This window comes from Salmo salar, chromosome ssa27 (genome assembly GCF_905237065.1).
Source record: "Salmo salar chromosome ssa27, Ssal_v3.1, whole genome shotgun sequence".
Taxonomy (NCBI): Eukaryota; Metazoa; Chordata; class Actinopteri; order Salmoniformes; family Salmonidae; genus Salmo; species Salmo salar.
The window spans coordinates 16718168-16732335 of NC_059468.1; the positions used below are offsets into that span (position 1 = coordinate 16718168).

At 45.7% G+C, this 14168-nt stretch overlaps 1 pseudogene; it reads left to right on the plus strand.

The window, feature by feature from the left end:
• The first annotated feature begins 391 nt into the window (after nt 1–391).
• LOC106588591 (solute carrier family 66 member 2-like) lies at nt 392–12013 on the plus strand (annotated as a pseudogene).
• The last annotated feature ends 2155 nt before the right edge of the window (nt 12014–14168 follow it).

The window sequence follows — 14168 nt, forward strand, 5'->3', positions numbered from 1 at the left end:
GTTAATACCCTTAGGTGCACCTCTCTGTGTTGATCTCAATGGATATTTCAGATCCTTTGGGACTCTCCATGCCAGTTTTTTATATAAGAGACCATCCATTTAGAATGTTATTCTCTGACAGATGACAGTCATCCACCATTATGTAAACTCAACAAAAGCTTCTTAATCCGGGCTCACTGCAATCATCCCTTATTCTCATCATGAAAATTATGTAAGAAAAGTACAAATAAATAAATATAGGCCAACGTCTCAAAATAGGACAAGTACAATAGGCTACACATATGCTAAGAAGTGGTCGATGTCCCCTTCCAAATTAATTCTGTCTAGGACAATGAAACCAAACTCAGATATTGGCAAAACAGGGAGTGACGATATTGACGTACAAGGAAGCGCTGCTCGAGCTTTCGGTTTGTAGGGCTGGGAGAGAGGCGGTGGACGCAGGTGTTTTAGCACTTTCGGGTCAATTCATGCTCTCTCGATTTTAGCTGGAATGACATTTTCCAGATAAAAGGGATTTGTTTGTAAATAACAGTCATGTGCTGCATGGATTCCTGCTGCCGTCCAGTTCAAACTACAAACCCATCCAGAGCACTGGGGGATTTGAGTCGCTTCGACTAGCCTAGGGGCAACTGGAAAGGAAATTTCGAGCGTCGACTATTTTAGTTTTCTTTACAAATCGTGATAAAGCCAGTAAATTGAAGCTGCTTATAAATAATACTGCATTCATTTGATTGGTCGACCGACCTGCTGTAAGTTTGAGTTCTCTGGCCGACGATGTGCTCAATTGTAACATTCAACTTGTTACATTGTGCTATTCTAACCTCTCATATATTTACAGTAGTATCAGTAGCGCCACGTGAATGTTTACTGATACACGATCAACTCGTCATTTCAACTCTATTTCTGCTAAGGTAGACCCTCTGGATGTTACGCTAAACTGTTCAATAGAATGGACATCGTTCTTCCTGCTTTACATCCGGTTTGAAATAAGGGACTTTCTTTCAATGTCAGGGACGCATCATTATGTCCCCTTCACTGGTTATTGATCCAGTAGTTGACTGTAAATAAGCATCCAAAGGCACCACTCTATCCACATTCTCTGACTAGGCTACACCACTTTATTGAAAGGCAAGTGCAGTTCACTAGAACTTTGCACAGCCCTTTGGCACTTTCCATGTTTTGCTGTGCCCTGGTAGACTAGATAACAGAGAGAGAACATGGAAGATGAGATGTTTGAGCAGCTCATGTATGTCCTGAACCAACTGGTGACATGGATCACTGCGGGGGCCATGGTGTTTGGTGGAGTGGTACCTTACATCCCCCAGTACAGGGACATCAGACCGACACAGAAAGCAGAGGGATTCTCGTCCTACTGGTGGCCAACATTCTACTCATACTGTTCACGTAAGTTTTGCCACAGGTGTGGTACACTTGTTGCATATTATTCCAAATGTGCATTGATGCATGTGAAGGCTGTAGACTAAGTGCATTTTAAAGAACAGACAGACGTCAGCTATTTGTCCCTTCAGAATTTACAGCCTCTCACTGAATAGTCATATTAGTTTGAATAGCACAGTTCTGGTTTGGTGTCAACAAATGCCTATTGTCTCCAAGCAGAACATTATTACTGCCCTTGAGCCAAACTACTTTCTTCCTTCCCTCCCTCCCGGTCTTCTCTTTCCAGGTTTGGGCGCTACTTTGAGACGCCACTCCTGTGGCAGAGCATCGTCATGATCGCCACCATGTTGATCATGCTCGACCTGTGTACCAACGTCCGCGTGGCCACCGACTAAGCGACGTTCATTCACAGGTCACTATCCTCCTCCCTGGCCTGTCCCTACTCACCTCTTCACACGTGTCTTTAACCTCCCGCTTCCTAGCTCCTCTTTGGGGCTTTATAATCAGTTTATAACCTCTGTTCGCGTCATGGTGTGAACTACTGATAACGCTTGGTTTTATCACCAACCTGTAGATCAAACATGCCTCTGACATGTAGAATAAGCTGGGTGTTTGTCTCTGTGAGGTTGTGTGCAGTTAGATTTAAGTGGTTTGTTTAAGCAGTGAAACATATTATGTCACATGTTGGCTCTTCGTGACGTTTTCTATCTGCAATGTTTGAAGCCATTTGCCTACTGAATGTGGCTTTGTACTGTACACCTCTAGTTCGTCTTTGTAATAGGAATTTCCAGGTGAACAAAAGAGAAGAGCAGTCGCAGATAAAGTCAATAAAAAAATCGATCCACTTTATTACAAGTTTGCGAAATGGAGAACAGAAACAGGAGCAGAGAAATATCTAACTCTCCTCTTGGAGACAGGCCCTTAATATCCTAATCAGACAGCACCACATGTTCTGTAAACACCAGCCCGAGAGGCTTGGAGGAAAACAAAAAGGCATTGATTTGTTAGCTGCTGCAGAATCACAGTGTCACAGAATGCAGTGATAATCAGTGTGTCCTCGGGCCCTTGCACCTCCAGTCTGGTGTCAAATACAATCAACAGAGAGATGAGAACAATTCAGAATATTCACACTGATGAAGCAGGGGGCTGTCTGTCTTTTGACCCCTAGTTGCACCACACTTTCCAGAACCATCTTGCTGTTCAATATGTAAATGGATGTTTTTTTTATTGTATTGCTGTGTGTTTTATGTTGAAAATGTGCCTGCAACTTTTTGTGCTGCTATTTTCGGCCAGGTCTGTCTTGTAAAATAGATTGTTAATCTCAATGAGACTAATCTGGTGAAAAATAAAATTGCCCCGCACCTTGCACAAACAGAACACTGGCAGATTCATGTGTATTACAGAAAGGGAAGATATAAAATGCTAAACATTAACATTCTTCATCTTAAATATTGCCATTAGTCATAATAACAGGATGTTGATCATCTGTTGTGGAACTAGAGGGCGCTGGCTGCTGTATCTGGTTCATAACGCCCTCCCTCAGCCTGTTGGCTATATACACTGACTGACTGACCTACACCTGTGTTTCTCTGCCAGTGCAATATTACAACATTAAACGCTCAGTGCTGCACTCATGGGACCTCAATCCAGAGTTTGGTAACCAATCAAGTTGGCAGGATCATGGGAGGTGGGTCAGTTAGTTTGAGATCAGTCAAACTCTTAAACAAACGTAGCGGTTTCAACTCTGTCAGATGTAAAAGAAATGTTGAAGTTTCAACTCTGGTCAACAGCTGAGGTTTCAACTCTGTCAGATCCAAACGTTGAGGTTTCTACTCTGTTAATTCCTACAGGGAAGTTATGGGGGTTGTCCTTTTGAAATCACTAACCATATGTCAAGAAGAAACCTCTCCTCACTTGACACTGTGGGACAGTTCTGGTCTGTAGCACAAGGTGAAACCAAGCTCTCTATAGGGAAACCGAGCTCTCTCTCTTTAGGGAAACCGAGCTCTCTCTCTATAGGGAAACCGAGCTCTCTCTCTTTAGGGAAACCAAGCTCTCTCTCTATAGGGAAACCGAGCTCTCTCTCTTTAGGGAAACCAAGCTCTCTCTCTATAGGGAAACCGAGCTCTCTCTCTTTAGGGAAACCAAGCTCTCTCTCTTTAGGGAAACCGAGCTCTCTCTCTTTAGGGAAACCGGTCTCTCTCTCTATAGGGAAACCGAGCTCTCTCTCTTTAGGGAAACCGAGCTCTCTCTCTTTAGGGAAACCGGTCTCTCTCTCTATAGGGAAACCGAGCTCTCTCTCTATAGGGAAACCGAGCTCTCTCTCTATAGGGAAACCGAGCTCTCTCTCTTTAGGGAAACCGAGCTCTCTCTCTTTAGGGAAACCGAGCTCTCTCTCTTTAGGGAAACCGAGCTCTCTCTCTTTAGGGAAACCGAGCTCTCTCTCTATAGGGAAACCGAGCTCTCTCTCTTTAGGGAAACCGAGCTCTCTCTCTATAGGGAAACCGAGCTCTCTCTCTTTAGGGAAACCGAGCTCTCTCTCTATAGGGAAACCGAGCTCTCTCTCTATAGGGAAACCGAGCTCTCTCTCTTTAGGGAAACCGAGCTCTCTCTTTAGGGAAACCGAGCTCTCTCTCTTTAGGGAAACCGAGCTCTCTCTCTTTAGGGAAACCGAGCTCTCTCTCTATAGGGAAACCGAGCTCTCTCTCTTTAGGGAAACCGAGCTCTCTCTTTAGGGAAACCGAGCTCTCTCTCTTTAGGGAAACCGAGCTCTCTCTCTTTAGGGAAACCGAGCTCTCTCTCTTTAGGGAAACCGAGCTCTCTCTTTAGGGAAACCGAGCTCTCTCTCTTTAGGGAAACCGAGCTCTCTCTCTTTAGGGAAACCGAGCTCTCTCTCTATAGGGAAACCGAGCTCTCTCTCTTTAGGGAAACCGAGCTCTCTCTATAGGGAAACCGAGCTCTCTCTCTTTAGGGAAACCGAGCTCTCTCTCTGTAGGGAAACCGAGCTCTCTCTCTTTAGGGAAACCGAGCTCTCTCTCTATAGGGAAACCGAGCTCTCTCTCTTTAGGGAAACCGAGCTCTCTCTCTATAGGGAAACCGAGCTCTCTCTCTATAGGGAAACCGAGCTCTCTCTCTTTAGGGAAACCGAGCTCTCTCTCTTTAGGGAAACCGAGCTCTCTCTCTTTAGGGAAACCGAGCTCTCTCTTTAGGGAAACCGAGCTCTCTCTCTATAGGGAAACCGAGCTCTCTCTCTTTAGGGAAACCGAGCTCTCTCTTTAGGGAAACCGAGCTCTCTCTCTATAGGGAAACCGAGCTCTCTCTATAGGGAAACCGAGCTCTCTCTCTTTAGGGAAACCGAGCTCTCTCTCTTTAGGGAAACCGAGCTCTCTCTCTTTAGGGAAACCGAGCTCTCTCTCTTTAGGGAAACCGTGCTCTCTCTCTTTAGGGAAACCGAGCTCTCTCTCTATAGGGAAACCGAGCTCTCTCTCTTTAGGGAAACCGAGCTCTCTCTCTTTAGGGAAACCGAGCTCTCTCTCTTTAGGGAAACCGAGCTCTCTCTCTATAGGGAAACCGAGCTCTCTCTCTTTAGGGAAACCGAGCTCTCTCTCTATAGGGAAACCGAGCTCTCTCTCTTTAGGGAAACCGAGCTCTCTCTCTTTAGGGAAACCGAGCTCTCTCTCTTTAGGGAAACCGAGCTCTCTTTTCTCCCTTTCCTCATATTTAGTTTTGTCTGTAGTAACAGTCACTAAGGAGGAGATCAAAGTCCCTAAGAAGTTCTTTCTGGGTAGGTATCGTCTGTTTCTCTCTGCCATCCAGTCATTCATCTGCCTTCCTCCTTAATCTCGCTCTCTCTGTTCTTACCACATGGTCTTGTGTGGCACTCCCTCTGTTATTGCTCCGTTTACAGTACTAACTGCTGCTAACTCATCAGCATCATCCTGCATTAACCTGGCATGCATCCTCCTGCATTATCCTGGCATGCATCCTCCTGCATTAACCTGGCATGCATCCTCCTGCATTAACCTGGCATGCATCCTCCTGCATTAACCTGGCATGCATCCTCCTGCATTAACCTGGCATGCATCATCCTGCATTAACCTGGCATGCATCCTCCTGCATTAACCTGGCATGCATCCTCCTGCATTAACCTGGCATGCATCCTCCTGCATTAACCTGGCATGCATCCTCCTGCATTAACCTGGCATGCATCCTCCTGCATCGCATGTGATCCTTCCTTGTCACATCTCCATTTGTGATTCATAAAGAACCAATATAGTTGTTATAGTGTTCGCATGGAAGTTCACAATGCATGTTAGCTATAGTCAATAGCTTGAAGTGTGTTGGTGTGTAAAACACTTTTTATGCTTCTGATTTTAGTTTACTATAGCATGCGTATATGTATTGCAGTGATTGTTCATGGAAATTGAATTTTGCTTCAGTTCGTTGAGATGTCTGATTGTGATGAACATTAACATGCATGCGTTCTAGACTCCTATATATTGATTAGCCATATGTATTAAGACTGATTGTTGCTGTTTACTTAATGTTATTGACCTTGAGAGACTAACTGCTTGGCTATTTTGTGGCTAGAGAAGTCATGACTTGACTGTTTCTTGGTTTGAAATGAACTATGCTCAGTGTTTTTTGTTGTTGTTGATAGCGTTACAACAACAATTGTATTAAATGCTGCATGTGAAAGCTAATGTGCACTACCCACGGCCTCTCCTCTGTAGTCCTGTCTGGTAAAACAGCAATGATGATGACTTGGATTCACACCAGCTTGCTGAAGAGGCACAAACAACTCCGATGGGACAGTTTATGAGACTGTAGTCTTCCTAACTCTGTCCTTGTTATTCTACCTCTATCTTTGCCCTTTGTTTCAACTCCCTCTTGTTACTGTACTGCTCCCTCACTCAGGCAGCTGAGAGGGGCGGAGGACCAGCTGCTATAATGTTGAGACAATGGAGTCTCACAACCTTTCAATCGATCAATTGTGCCTGTTTCATTGTGCTGAGAACTGTGTTCATGTGAGTAGCCCATCATAAATATGGATTTACTAACAATGGATCTCAATGTTGTGTTTAGTTCTAGTTAACACTGCTGCTTTGTTCTTGGGGAGCAGTTGCTATCCTCTGTGTGAACAGTAGGTGGTGCTGGGAAATAACTAATGCAGACAGTGCCTGTGAAGATGCAGTAATGCTCTGTGTTGTATATTGGCCAGAGTCCTCACTGACAGTGATGTCATTTACCTTCTCAGAACTGCTATCCATCACGCTTTATTGGGTTCACTCGTCTTCTCTCTTTGATTGATTGTGCATTGTAGAATCCAATGATAGTGGCAGAGAAAGCTGCAGACTGTCTGAGATATTAATTTCAGCAATCCCAAATTATTTTTCACCCTTTATTCAGCCTCTGTGTTTGGAGTTGTGTGTTTGTGTGATTGGGAACTAGGAGTTGATTGGCGGAGTTGCTGCCAACTTCTTACAACTTATCAAATTGTTTCCACCCAGCATGATGTTGTTCTACAGCTTAACTCCAGTGGTATGGTAAGCTGACTTTCTTCTCATCGCAGTAGAAAAAGCTTAATTCTGGCTTCAACTTACCTCGTCAAAAGGGGATCCCGAGTGCGCAGCGGTCTAAGGCACTGCGTCGAAGTCCTGGAGGCGTCCCGGGCTGTATCACAACAGGCCGTGATCGGGAGTCCCATATGGTGGCCCACAATTGGCCCAGTGTTATCCGGGTTAGGGGAGGGGTTGGCCTTCCATTGTAAATAAGAATTAGTTCTTCACTGACTTGGCTGGTTAAATAAACACATTTTAAAAGCTGCCGTTTCGTGTGCCACATGATCATGGTTCTGGACTGTACATGAAGCAGTTGGCCCTTGGCATTGGAACCAGAGTTTAGTTGGCACGTTTGTTGGCAGTGGAGCTGGAACCAGAGCCAGGCTGTGTTCTCCTTGGCCTCTGCCTGGCTTTGGCATGCCCAGGACTGAATCTGGAGCTCAGCCTCTCTGCTTTCCGGGCTCTCTGTCTCCCAGACCTTCTTCCTCTTCTCTGGTTCTGCCTCTCTCTTTGCCCCTGCCTCTACCTCCTTGGCCTGTGCGGCCTCTCTCAGCCGTCTTCCTGGCCTCTCGCTGTCTCTCTGGCAATCCATCACCTCTCTCTGCCAACCTTGATTAGCATTGACAGAACTGTTGCTTGTCTGTCTGCTATACACGTATGGGTCTGTTCATCTATTGATTAATCCAGGAGGAGATATGAAGGAGAGGCATGTTGTAATCCACTATTGATGAGAGAGGAAAGAGGAATTCCTCAGGCAACAACTCTCTGGCGAACTTCCTAAAGGGCGACTGTCCCAATGTAGTTTGGGAGTAACAGATAGTTCTGACGTCTCCTTATCTTTCTATCTTCACCTGCTTTCACTGAAGTTTGTAAATGTGAGTGTCAAACTGAGACAGACGGAACAGTATTCTGACACATTACATGAAGTGTAATGCGGACCCGTTGAACCAGTATATTTCTGTATATTCCTAACGTTGTTGTGTGTTCTGTGCTTGTATTGAACTGTTTGTTCTCTGTTCGTACTGTGGTGTACAGAGCTAGCTTCCCTCTGTGGCTCTCTCTCCAGGCTCCATTATCATGGCAGGTTGTCCAATCAAAAACGATTATGTCCCAATCACTCTGGAGAAGTGCATTAAGCTCCCTGTGAGTTCAAACCAAGAGCAAACTCTTTCCTCCCTCCCTGCGTCAGTGGACTGTTTGTTAGTTTGGAACCTGTTCTGGGTTAAATTGGCTGTGAATTTAGGGTAACGACTTCACAAGACAATTATGTCTCTGTCTCCGCCCCTGTCGTTTGGTACTGTGTGTTTGTGTATCGTGCACGCAAGCATGCATACTGTACCCTAGATCTCAGCGTATCTGTTGTTGAAAATCCTCAAGGTAGATATGGTAGTTCTGTTATTATGAAGTTAGTGACTGGTTATGATAGGATCGTAATCTGGTTTATGAGACGGCTATCAGGCCGAAGGGAAGGATGACTTTAAAGAGATGATTAAGAGAGCACGCCGTTTAGGTGTATAAATAAACCTACGGATTACCTACCCAGGTGGAAGTCAAATGTATCAAGCTGCTCAAATGACGGTCTAGTTTAGATCATCTTTCTCAGCTTTGTTGTAGTGTTCTACAGATCCAGGGATGGGCTACATTTTGTTTCACTCTGCGTCAAAATTGTAATTCAAATCACATGCTATTGTTTGTCTTCTATTCTGTTCCCTTTTAGGATGTCTTTGTTGACAGTTGGACCAGCGAATAGGAGCATTGAGCAGTATTTGGCACTACCAGAGATGTGAGGGGAGTTGGTTATTAGACCTGTGTACTGGTAAAGGAACAGTCGGGGAGGACAGGGACAGTCGGGGAGGACGGGGACAGTCGGGGAGGACGGGGACAGTCGGGGAGGACAGGGACAGTCGGGGAGGACAGGGACAGTCGGGGAGGACGGGGACAGTCGGGGAGGACGGGGACAGTCGGGGAGGACGGGGACAGTCAGGGGCAGCGAACAGGGCATTGAGAAAAGTCTACGTATATAATCTTCTCTTGATGCTTATTAGTCATCAGTCTCTCCTGTATGGTGTGATTCATTGGAACCATTCAGATTCACGTCCTACTCTCCTCACACACCTCGCTTTGACTTTGCCCCAAAAAGCAGGTTATTTTTTTTTTCTAGACAATTTTTTTAGGTAGCTGTTTTCCCTGCATGATTATGGACTATGAATTACTTGATTGACAACGTGATTATGGGAAGTATAGACCTGGCAGGCTAAACGACACCCTCTAACTAATGTCCTGGGGAGATAAACTACTGCAAAACAATATCTAGCTCTGGCACATGCCTGCCTGCTTACACATTTACCATTGTTCAGTGAGCAGAAAGCGTGTGTGTGTGTGTGTGTGTGTGTGTGTGTGTGTGTGTGTGTGTGCGTGCGCGTGTTGTGCACGGGCAGCAGGGGGTACATGAAGCCAGCTCTCTCCCCCACACTGTCCCCGTGGTGGGGACAACACACACACAGTGGCACCATGTTGGAGTAAACAGAGGGATGAGAGGAGGAGGGGAACGAGAGCACCCCAGGGTAGATGGGTGGCACAGTTGGGTGTCGCACGCTAAGGTACAGCTGTTTACACCTGAAACAATTCTCTTCTACCACTACAATAAGCCATTTCCCTTTTCATTTCTCTCACGTTGGGAACCAGGAACTGTATTTATGGAAGGAACATTTCTGTTCTGTGGCGTGTCTGCGGAGGATGGGTTTTAGTACTCTGACAGACAACCCCTTTATGTTATCCCCAGTACACTCATCTCTGGGCATACATTTCCTTTTAGATCCTGTACGAACAGGTCAGACTGCTAGCGTCACCCTGATTGGGTGATTTTTTTTTTTGAGTTGCAGAAATGATCGATCACGCACCGCCTGACTCTCACATACACACAAATACACCTGTCTGCCATGCGCATTAGTCAGAAATCCCATCTAAATCACCGTTTATCGTCAGTATTTCAATAAAATGCGTTCAATTGAAATGTCAAACCTAGCAGTTGTTCCACTTTAGTCTCAGTACGTCAGCAGGACGGGTAATGTAAGGTGTCGTACCTCTTCGTGTGTGTCAGAAGGCAATGTGATTATGGAAAAGGGTAGGAAACCAAATCAACCATGTCATTTTAGATGAAAGGGGGATATCTAGTCAGTTGTACAACTGAACGCGTTCACCTGAAATGTGTCCCCCGCATTTAACCCAACCCCTCTGAATCAGAGAGGTGCAAACTGTACGAGTTTGTTCAAATTGCTCACTTTTATTTAGTTTAGGTGTGTTGGAGTCGGAATATCAAGGAGCTTGTCTTTTAGATCAGTAGAATCTCATTTCATCATTGAGGTAGAGGGTTGTAAAAAATCCTATTGAAGATACTGCACAGTGGATTCCCCCCCTCTCTCCACCTCTTCTCAGCGACAACTTCATTTCCTCGGTGTATTCTTCTCTCCTCTAACGCTGTTTAGAGCAGGGTCAGGCTCCGAGAAATATTAAAATGCGTTAGGTGCAGCTCAGTGTTGACCTCCCAGATATAACGGCAGGGAAGGCCTCAATGAAGACAATAACGTATGACATTTTGACATAGCATAATCCTCAGCACACCAAACAAGGATGCATCCTCATCGCTAACCTTCTTATCCGTTCACTGATCGTGTTTACGGTTGTCTTTGGGTACTCGTATAGGTTAGAGGTGAAAGGTTGAGGCAGCACAATGTGTTGTGGTGGTGCCAGTCTCCGAGCTGAGATGTCACTATAGATTCTATTGGAGGCCTGCAGTTGTATAATCTTCATGTTGAATTCATGACTTAAACTGAACTTTGTCAGTGTTTTTGTTGTTTATTCCCCCGATGAAAAGGGAACAAAGCAAAAACGAACTTAAGGAAACATTTTGGTGAGGCAGAAACATTTTAGAGTAAATCATTCAGGGTTTCCCAAATGTATTCCAAATGCATTTTCCATGCAGCTATGTGTCCTTGTCTCACGTCACATGCGAGGCTTTTATTATGATCTTCTCAAGCCAGTGTATTATTATGGAGATAAAAAGGGTAAGAACTGTTAGTTTTAACACTGTTCGTAGTGTATTACTTGTCTCCTCTCTGCACGTGTCTGTCTGCCTCAGACTTTGAATGGAACCGTTCCTCCTGCTGGTGGCCTACATCACCTACCTGCTGCTGGACTCCTCTGTGTTCATAGAGACCCTGGGCTTCCTGGCTGTCTTCACTGAGGCCATGCTGGGGACGCCGCAGCTCTACTGTAACTACCAGAACAACAGTACTGAGGGGACGAGGTGAGGACGAAACGCACACTACAGCCGCCATTCAGTTGTCTTCCCTTTCTCTCACTTGATATTCACCGTCTTTCATCCCATCTCTTGCTTCCTTACTCTTCATATCCCAGCTGCTGAGCTTCAGTGGTTAGTTTAAGCAATAAGGCCCGAGGAGGTGTGGTATATGGCCAATATACCACGGCTAAGGGCTGTTCTTATGCGCAACGCGGAGTGCCTAGACACAGCCCTTAGCCGTGGTATATTGCCCATATATCACAAACCCCCGAGGTGCCTTTATTTCTTAAATAAACTGGTTACCAACGTAATTGGAGCAGTGAAAATAAATGTTTTGTCATACCTATGGTATACGGTCTGATATACCACAGCTTTCAGCCAATCAGCATTCAGGGCTCGAACCACCCAGTTTATAATATGAGATCTATTGCTTCAAATTGGTCTTTTCATTTTAATTTGCAGACCTGTGTATAAATTCTCTCTTATTTATGGAACACTTAAACACTTGGGTATGTAATTCACAGACCCGCCTGGTACTGAATTTAGTTCATTCAGTGAAAGGATTTTCTACTAGAAGTGAAGATATTGTTTGGTTTATATGATTTAAACTGATGACTTTGTTTTGAACAGGAAGCCTCCTTAGATGTGTCTTTAATTGAACAACTTATTGGCTTTTTACTGCCTTCATTCCCCCAGCGATTAAATCCTGAGGCAGGATTCACACTGAGACAATTAAATACATTTAAAACATGAACCTTCATTGTTAATGCTCCATTCTTATGCTGTCATCATAATGATTATGAAGATGTTCAATAATGCAAGCTTTAGTGCCGTTGCTGTCATCATCGTTTAGTTTTGTGGATCTGTTCCCCGAGTTCTTATTGTGAGTCATGCAGTAGTGACTAGTCATGACCAACACACACTCACACATGTACACCTATACACACACACACACACGTACACACGCAATTGAAATAGTCTCTGAATGATCACGCATCAGACTAATATGGGCGAAATAATAAATCACAAAAACTAGAAAGATTGAGTGGCTCGTTACCATATTGATGATTCAAGGACACATAATAAGAAATAGACCTTTTATAAAAGAATCGATGGCTTAAGCCAAACCTCAGAACATGCCATGCCAGTCAGGTCCAGAGATGGTTAATGACAACAGGACTGCATCCCAAATTGCACCCTATTCCCTATATCGTGCACTACTTTTGACCAGGGCTCATTAGGGAAAAGGGTGCCATTTGTGACAACTGATGCTAATGATGCTATAGGCATGCATCTGCTTTTCCATCACTACCTGTCAGAGCCAGGCGCAAGACCCCTCTAGCAGACAGATACCAAACAGATCATTACTACAACACAAAGAGGAGGGCGACTGGGGGCCATGGGTGACCCAACATGGCTGCTATAATGGTGGATGTTGGCTGGGGGAAGAGATGATAGGGGAGGCTGATCTACAGGAAGTGAATGCTGATCTGTCTTGTCATGATTTGATGGGAAATGAAGTTCAAACTTGATGTAAATATAGTCCTCCATTTCTATAGCTACAGTACAGCTTCAAATCATGTATTTACTTAAAGGCTGTCAAGTCAACCCCATTTATGCTGTGTGTGCACACACCTGTGCCTGGCTCTGTGTCTGTGCCTGGCTCTGTGTCTGTGCCTGGCTCTGTGTCTGTGCCTGGCTCTGTGTCTGTGCCTGGCTCTGTGTCTGTGCCTGGCCTGTGTCTGTGCCTGGCTCTGTGTCTGTGCCTGGCTCTGTGTCTCTGCCTGGCTCTGTGTCTGTGCCTGGCTCTGTGTCTGTGCCTGGCTCCGTGTCTGTGCCTGGCTCCGTGTCTGTGCCTGGCTCCGTGTCTGTGCCTGGCTCCGAGTCTGTGCCTGGCTCCGTGTCTGTGCCTGGCTTCGTGTCTGTGCCTGGCTCCGTGTCTGTGCCTGGCTCCGTGTCTGTGCCTGGCTCCGTGTCCTGTCCCCAGTACAAACAGACTCCGTGAAGAGCAGATCTCAGTGTGACGTTATCTGCTCAGCAGTGGCTCTTCCTGTTCTGTCCTGCTCCCTCTCTCTCTCTGCCTGTTCTGTCCTGCTCCCTCTCTCTCTCTGCCTGTTCTGTCCTGCTCCCTCTCTCTCTCTCTCTCTGCCTTGCTCCCTCTCTCTGCTGTCTCTCCTCTCTCTCTCTGCTCTCTCTCTCTCTCTCTCTCTCTCTCTCTCTCTCTCTCTCTCTCTCTCTCTCTCTCTCTCTCTCTCTCTCTCTCTGCCTGTTCTGTCCTGCTCCCTCTCTCTCTCTCTCTCTCTCTCTCTGCCTGTCCTGCTCCCTCTCTCTCTCTCTCTCTCGCTCTCTCTCTGCCTGTCCTGCTCCCTCTCTCTCTCTCTCTCTCTCTGCCTGTCCTGCTCCCTCTCTCTCTCTCGCTCTCTGCATGTTCTGTCCTGCTCCCTCTCTCTCTCTCTCTCTCTCTCTCTCTCTCTGCATGTTCTGTCCTGCTCCCTCTCTCTCTCTCTCTCTGCCATGTTCTGTCCTGCTCTCTCTCTCTCTCTCTCTCTCTCTCTCTCTCTCTCTCTCTCTCTCTCTCTCTCTCTCTCTCTCTCCTCTCTCTCTCTCTCTCTCTCTCTCTCTCTCTCTCTCTCTCTCTCTCTCTCTGCCTGCTCTCTCTCCCACTGTTTTGTACCTGTTCAGCCAGTTTATGGGCCGGGGTTTATGGTAGGCTGTTGCTAGGTTACTTTACCTCTGCACTCCGTCCTGTATTTGTTTTAAGGGGATGAACAAGAGTTCTGATTAGCTGAACGACCTCGAGGAGGAAATGTTTGTTCTGAAGCTCCATTGTCAAACTAAGCTCCAAGGTCAAAACAAGCTCCATGGTCTAAGACAATGAATGAATTTGAGGCTTAACTACAGGGCTGTTT